General features: G+C 50.7%; 1 protein-coding gene across 3 annotated transcripts in view; it reads right to left on the reverse strand.

Annotated features, from left to right (window-relative positions):
• PCYT1A (phosphate cytidylyltransferase 1A, choline) overlaps window positions 1-3662 on the reverse strand; it is a 34107-nt gene extending 30445 nt beyond the window's left edge. For 2 of the 3 annotated variants that reach the window (XM_084847780.1, XM_084847783.1), the window contains exon 1: window positions 3532-3640. The gene's annotated coding sequence lies outside the window, so the exon portion shown is untranslated. Of the gene's footprint in view, window positions 1-3531 lie in introns of all 3 variants that reach the window. The other variant, XM_084847779.1, reaches the window with a different exon arrangement.
• Window positions 3663-7164: the final 3502 nt, after the last annotated feature.

The following is a 7164-nucleotide window of genomic DNA, read 5'->3' on the forward strand; positions in this document are numbered from 1 at the left end:
CTCAGATGGCACTTTCTTAAGGCTCAAAACAATGGAGAGGAGGAGAACCACGCCTACAGTCTCCATTTCTGCCAGCCTTAAGAGTTCTCTTGTAGCCTTTCAAAGACAGAAGAAAAACAACAAGTGAACAGTAACCACCTGGTTATGTGATGACCCCTAAACAATTATTTGCAAGACTGGTATAATTTGATAGCCTGCATGCTTCAAATAGCAGCTGGTTTAGGGCCCAGATGGTCCAACAAAGAAAGAAACAGACTTGGATCTGAGTTCCAAGTCTCACCTTTTACTTTCTCTTTTCCTTTGCTGTGACATAACAACATGGATACTCCTTGCAGGAACATATAACTTTGTTTCTCTTAAGGCGCAATCCAATGGCTGCTATACAGCGTCTAGATGGCGATAGGATTTCTTGGTTTATGGGAACTCAGCTTGGAGCTGGTGCTCCAAGCTCAGTTCCCAGAAAGCTGACTCCCCTCCCTGTCCCCCGCCACCTCATAGGAGGCATGGTTTGTCCCCGGGCTCCCTGCTTGGAAGAGCAGTGCAGAGTGGCCGAAAAAGGGGCACTCCTGGGGGCGGGGCAGGGACCGTGGAAGCACTGGTACGACACTTCCTATGCACCGTCCACCACCACCCCCATTTTGAGGTGCCCCAGTTAGACAGCTGAAATCGGCTGTCTAGCCGCAAATGCAGGGCAGCCAGAGTGTGGAAGAGATCCACTCCAAGCTCTGCCTGCCCTGCATTGGATAGTCGGCTGCCTCCGAGTTTGGAGGCGGCTGACTATCCCCATAGGATTGCGCTCTTAGGAGCGGATGGCTGTCGTCTCCATGAGTACAGTACCCTGCATAGAGAGTTGTGAAAGAAACTATCCTTCTAAAAGCCTGGGATCAGAAACTGATTTTGCCAGCAAACTGCTATGATTGAAGTGGTACCAGCCAACCAGTCACAAAGTGCTTTTAATCAATCCAGTCACTGCTCACCCTGTGATACATTGCTCTACAATCTCCAAAACAGCTCAAATGTGGGGGGGAGAGAGCAATAGGCTCCTTTCTTTACTTGCTGGCCTGCTCATGTCTGTCTATACCCCCCCCCCCCATTTCAGAAACAGTTTCCTGGGACCAAAGGGGTTGACAACTTGTGTCCATGGAGATCCACCTTTATTCTCAGGGAGCAAACAGTAATTACTGTGCTATGATGAAATGGGAAGGTGCGTTCTAATGCTTTATTATACATTACAGTGGGAGGTGATGAGAATGATCAGAGGAAACGCATGTAAAACCAAATTAGCCGATGAAGACTGAATGAATTATTTCAGAGCCATCTCCCAACATGGAACACTGGGAAGGAGACAGGGTGTGGGCAGTGCAGCAGGAAGACAGTGGACTTAGTATCACTCTCCTCCTCTGAGACTAGAGAAGGCAGATGTCTGGAGCTGCAAGGGGAACTGGCTCCCAAGGCTGCAATCAAACATTTGTGCACCCATTACTTAAGTTTGTAGATATATGCTGTATATGTCTGCAGCAGCTGATACCTAACCATTTATCCCACAGGATCTGCATCTTGGCCTTTTGGCCCCAGCCTGTAAACCCCCCCCCCCCCCAAGTATATCCACATACTCACTGAAGTTAGCATGTTACACATCTGATGGAGGGGTCCTTGGTCCATGAAAGCTTATGTCACAATACATTTGTAAAATATTAGGGTGCCACAGAACTCTTTGCTGTTTTTTGGCTACCCCATGGGGTTCAAAGGTCACAAAGCCAATGGTTACAGAACCACAAAGAAGTCTACAAGTGCATTATGATCGAATGATACTACAGTCTCCCCCTCCCCCCCAAAGTGAGACAGCTGAGAGCCATTTCTTTGGTAGAGAGGCAAGGTATAATCAAATAAAGGTTTTTCTAACAACTATACTGATGTTGCCGATAAACACAGAAAAACACTTAATACAACTTCACTTATAACAGCAAAACAGACCAAGACCAAGAAGCCTGGAACTACTGTGGTAGAGGTGGAGATGATGGAGATGGAACTGAATGGAATTGGGATCCTATCACCCCTCTTCCCAGCCACCCACACCAAGAGCCATCTCATCCAGTCCAGACACTGCCTCCAACAGCATTTGTCCTAAAGAGCAGCTACCCTACAACAGTGCCATCCTCCAAAGCCCAATTTTACACCTCGGTCATATTTATTTATTTCATTTCTATACCATCCAATAGCCAAAGCTCATATATCCCCAAATGCCTGACTCCCTCAAACCATCTCATGTGATATAGCGTAGCCCATTTCCTCCTTCACCACCACCACGACCATTTCCCAAGCCCTGACAATGTACATCACAACCCCCACCCCGCTACAACCAATCCAACCCATTAAACACTGGCAGGGTGGGTGGGAAAGAGAATGGTTTCTCATACGCATCGAAGGCTCTTCTTTACCACTACCCTCCTAATGGTCCTGTCAGCACTGATTCCTCACCAAGCCTCCCGCCCCAGGTCTGAATGCAGAGGAGGTGTGCAGGTTATTATGATGAGCATTCGCAGGGCATGGGAGCCCCTGAGGGAGAAGCGGTGGGCTGGACCTGGAGTGACATGAAGCTTCCACAAAATACATCTGTTCCCCCCCCCCCCATGTGTGTGTGTGTGTGTGTGTATGTCTCCTGCTATTGAGTATTGCCTGTGGCCCTTGCAGGAGGGGGGCTCCTCTGATGGCTTGCTTTCCCCAGTGAGGTCCTAAAATTACAGGAGTCTCCCCAGAGCCTAGCCCCATAACACGCCCCCCGAAAGAGCCAGGCCACATAACACGCCCCCCGAAAGAGCCTGGCCCCATAACACGCCCCCCGAAAGAGCCTGGCCCCATAACACGCCCCCCGAAAGAGCCTGGCCCCATAACACGCCCCCCGAAAGAGCCTGGCCACATAACACGCCCCCCGAAAGAGCCTGGCCACATAACACCCCCCCGAAAGAGCCTGGCCACATAACACCCCCCCCGAAAGAGCCCGGCCCCACAATACCACCCCAAAAGAGCCTGGCCCCACAATCCCACCCCCAAGAACTGCCCCCACAACCCCCCCCGAAAGACCCTTGCCCCACAACCCCCCCTGAAAGAGCCCGGCCCCACAATACCACCCCGAAAGAGCCCGGCCCCACAATACCACCCCGAAAGAGCCCAGCCCCACAACCCCCCCCCCGAAAGAGCCTGGCCCCACAATACCACCCCCAAGAACTGCCCCCACAACCCCGCCAAAAGAGCCTTGCCCTATAACTCCCCCCCCCCCGAAAGAGCCCAGCCCCACAATACCACCCCGAAAGAGCCTGGCCCCACAACCCCCCCCGAAAGAGCCTGGCCCCACAACCCCCCCCCGAAAGAGCCTGGCCCCACAACCCCCCCCCGAAAGACCTTGGCCCCACAACCCCCCCCCGAAAGACCTTGGCCCCACAATACCACCCCCAAGAACTGCCCTCACAACCCCCCCGGAAAGAGCCTGGCCCCACAACACCCCCGCCCCACATCGGCTGGGCTTCGACCTACCCCGCCTGCTCCGCGCCCGGCCGCCGCTTTCCCTCTTTCTCCCGCTCCCCGCCTCACCCCCGCACAGCGCCAACAGGGCTGGGCTTGCAGGAAGCGCTTCCCGCCGGACCCTCCCGCCGGACCCGCCGACGGAGTCCGTTCCTCTCGCGCGGCCCCCCGGAAACCGAACCCGCCGCCCGAGGTTCCGGGGCAAACCTCAGAGCGGGCACCCCGCCTCTTCCCCGCCCCCCGGGCAAAGCGCGGGGTGGGCTTCGCTGGGTGCGCTGGAGGGCTTGCAGTTGCTCGCCCCCCCCCCCACTTCTCCCGTGGCGTCGCGCTCTCTTGCATTTGCATGCACACAATGCTACAGGACGGACCACTGGATTGGGCCCTTTCCCTTTCCTTTGCTCTCCTTATTTCAGCCTCCCCCGACCTGGTGCCCTCCGGTTGGGTTGGACTACAACTCCCAGCAGCCGCAGGCGGCTGCTGGGAGTTGTAGTCCAACCCAACCGGAGGGCACCAGGTCGGGGGAGGCTGCCCTTGTCGGGCCATTGCCAAGGCGTGTCTCGTTTTTCTGCCCCAAATACGGTCTTCTTGCTCCAGCTCCCCAGCAGAAACACTCTTGCCACGCTGGAGTCAACTCTTGGGCCTTGACCAGCGCAGCCTTCTCCTCTCTGGGCTTCCACTGTTGCAGCTGGGCCGTCCTTGAGTCTAACCAGAATGGGGCTCTCTGAACAAGGCTGGCCCAAGACATTTTGTTGCCTGAGGCACAGCATATAAAAGATGGCTTCCGCCTAAGTCAAGGTGAAGGAGTATAGGATCCAAAGCCGGCCACCTGTGGCAGAAAGCCCCACAAACAACCCCCCTGGCAGTAAAACTACAATGACGGATTAATGGTGCATCCAGATGCAGGGCTCCTACCGCTACCAATCAAAAGCCATTGTGCAGCTATTCCATCTTCTCTTCCTTATGGTGCTACCAGATGAGGTTTTTATTATACCATTACCCTACCTCATTCATGGAGGCTTACAGAGGCTCCAGACGTCGCCCTCTTCCATTCGTAGCCCTCCCATGTTTTTCCACCGCTGCTTCTGTCTTTTTCCTTACTGAAGAAAATCTGTTAGGGAGGAAAAGAAGGAATAGCTGTGCAACTATTTCTGAGTGGTAATGCTCCATGAACTCCTTCATGGATCACTGCCTTCTTGTGGCAAAGGGCCTTGCGTAACTCAGTGAATCCATAAGCTATGCCGTGCAGGGCCACCCAAGACGGACAGGTCATGGCAGAGAGTTCTGACGAAATGTGGTCCACTGGAGAAGGAAATGGCAGCCCACTCCAGTATTCTTGCCAAGAAAACCCCATGGAACGTATCACAAGGCTAAAAGAGATGACGCCGGAAGATGAGCCCCTCAGGTCGGAAGGTGTCCAATACGCTACTGGGGAAGAGCAGAGGGAATTTCCAAGTAGCGCCAGAAAGAGTGAAGCGGCTGGGCCAAAGCCGAAAGGACACTCAGCTGTGGATGTGTCTGGTGGTGAAAAGAAAGTCCAATGCTGTAAAGAACAATATTGTTTAGGAACCTGGAATGTAAGATCAATGAATCAAGGTAAGCTAGAGGTGGTCAAACATGAGATGGCAAGATTGAACATCGACATCTTGGGAATCAGCAAACTAAAATGGACAAGCATGGGCGAATTTAATTCAGGTGACCATCATATCTACGACTGTGGGCAAGAATCCCTTAGAAGAAATGGAGTAGCACTCATAGTCAACAAAAGGGTGGGAAAAGCAGTACTGGGGTACAATCTCAAAAATGAGAGAATGATCTCAGTACAAATCCAAGGCAAACCATTCAACATCACAGTAATTCAAGTCTATGCCCCAAACACTGATGCCGAAGAAGCTGAGGTTGATCGGTTCTATGAAGACCTACAACACCTTCTAGAACTAACACCAAAAAAAGATGTCCTCTTCATCATAGGGGATTGGAATGCTAAAGAAGGAAGTCAAGAAATCACCGGGATAACAGGCAAGCATGGCCTTGGAGTACAAAATGAAGCAGGACAAAGGCTAATAGACTTTTGCCAAGAGAACATGCTGATCATAGCAAACACTCTTTTCCAACAGCACAAGAGGCGACTCTACACATGGACATCACCAGATGGTCAATATCGAAATCAGATTGATTATGTCCTTTGCAGCCAAAGATGGAGAAGCTCTATACAGTCAGTCAAAACAAGACCTGGAGCTGACTGTGGCTCAGATCATGAGCTGCTTCTTGCAAAATTTCAGCTTCAATTGAAGAGCCAGTGTGGTGTAGTGGCAAGAGTGTTGGACTGCAAGCTGGGAGATCTGGGTTCTAGTCCCCACTCGGCCATGGAAGCTCACTGGGTGACTTTGGGCCAGTCACTGACTCTCAGCCCAACCTACCTCACAGGGTTGTTGTTGTGAGGATAAAACGGAGAGGTGGAGGATAATGTAAGCCGCCTTGGGTTCCTTGCAAGAGGAAAAAAGGCGGGATATAAATGCAATACATAAATAAATAAATAAATAAATAAAGGGAAAACCACTAAACCATTCAGGTATGACCTAAATCATATCCGTTATGAATATACAGTGGAGGTGAGGAATAGATTTAAGAGATTAGACCTGATAGACAGAGTGCCTGAGGAACTATGGACGGAGGTCCGTAACATGGTTCAGGAGGCAGCAACTCAATCCATCCCAAAGAAAAAGAAATGCAAGAAAGCCAAGTGGCTGTCTGAGGAGGCTTTACACGTAGCTGAGGAAAGAAGGGAAGCGAAAAGCAAGGGAGAAAGGGGAAGATATATCCAACTGAATGCAGAGTTCCAGAGAATAGCAAGGAGAGACAAGAAGGCCTTCTTAAATGAACAATGCAAAGAAATTGAAGAAAACAACAGAATGGGAAAGACTAGAGATCTCTTCAAGAAAATCGGAGATGTCAAGGGAACGTTTTGTGCAAAGACAGGCATGATAAAGGACAAAGGAGGCAGGGACTTAACAGAAGCAGATGAGATTAAGAAGAGGTGGAAAGAATACACAGAAGAACTATACAGGAAAGATCTTAATGTCCCTGATAGCCATGATAGTGCGCTCACTGAACTTGAGCCGGACATTGTAGAGAGTGAAGTCAAGTGGGCCTTAGGAAGCATTACTAACAACAAAGCTAGGGGAGATGACAGTCTTCCAGCTGAGCTATTTAAAATCCTAAAAGATGATGCTGTTAAAGTGCTGCACTCAATATGCCAACAAATTTGGAACACTCAACGGTGGCCACAAGACTGGAAAAGGTCAGTTTACATTCCAATTCCAAAGAAGGGCAATGCCAAAGAGTGTTCAAACTACCGTACAATTGTGCTCATTTCACATGCCAGCAAGGTTATGCTCAAAATCCTACAAGCTAGCCTTCAGCAGCATGTGAACCGAGAACTACTGGAAGTACAAGCTGGGTTTCGAAGAGGCAGAGGAACTAGAGATCAAATCGCCAACATTCGCTGCATCATGGAGAAAGCAAGAGAATTCCAGAAAAACATCTATTTCTGCTTCATTGACTACGCTAAAGCCTTTGATTGTGTGGATCACAACAAACTGTGGCAAATTCTGAAAGAGATGGGGGTACCAGACCACCTTACCTGTC

The sequence above is a fragment of the Heloderma suspectum genome, chromosome 3 (assembly GCF_057233095.1).
Source record: "Heloderma suspectum isolate Gila_16-S chromosome 3, 16-S_ref, whole genome shotgun sequence".
Taxonomy (NCBI): Eukaryota; Metazoa; Chordata; class Lepidosauria; order Squamata; family Helodermatidae; genus Heloderma; species Heloderma suspectum.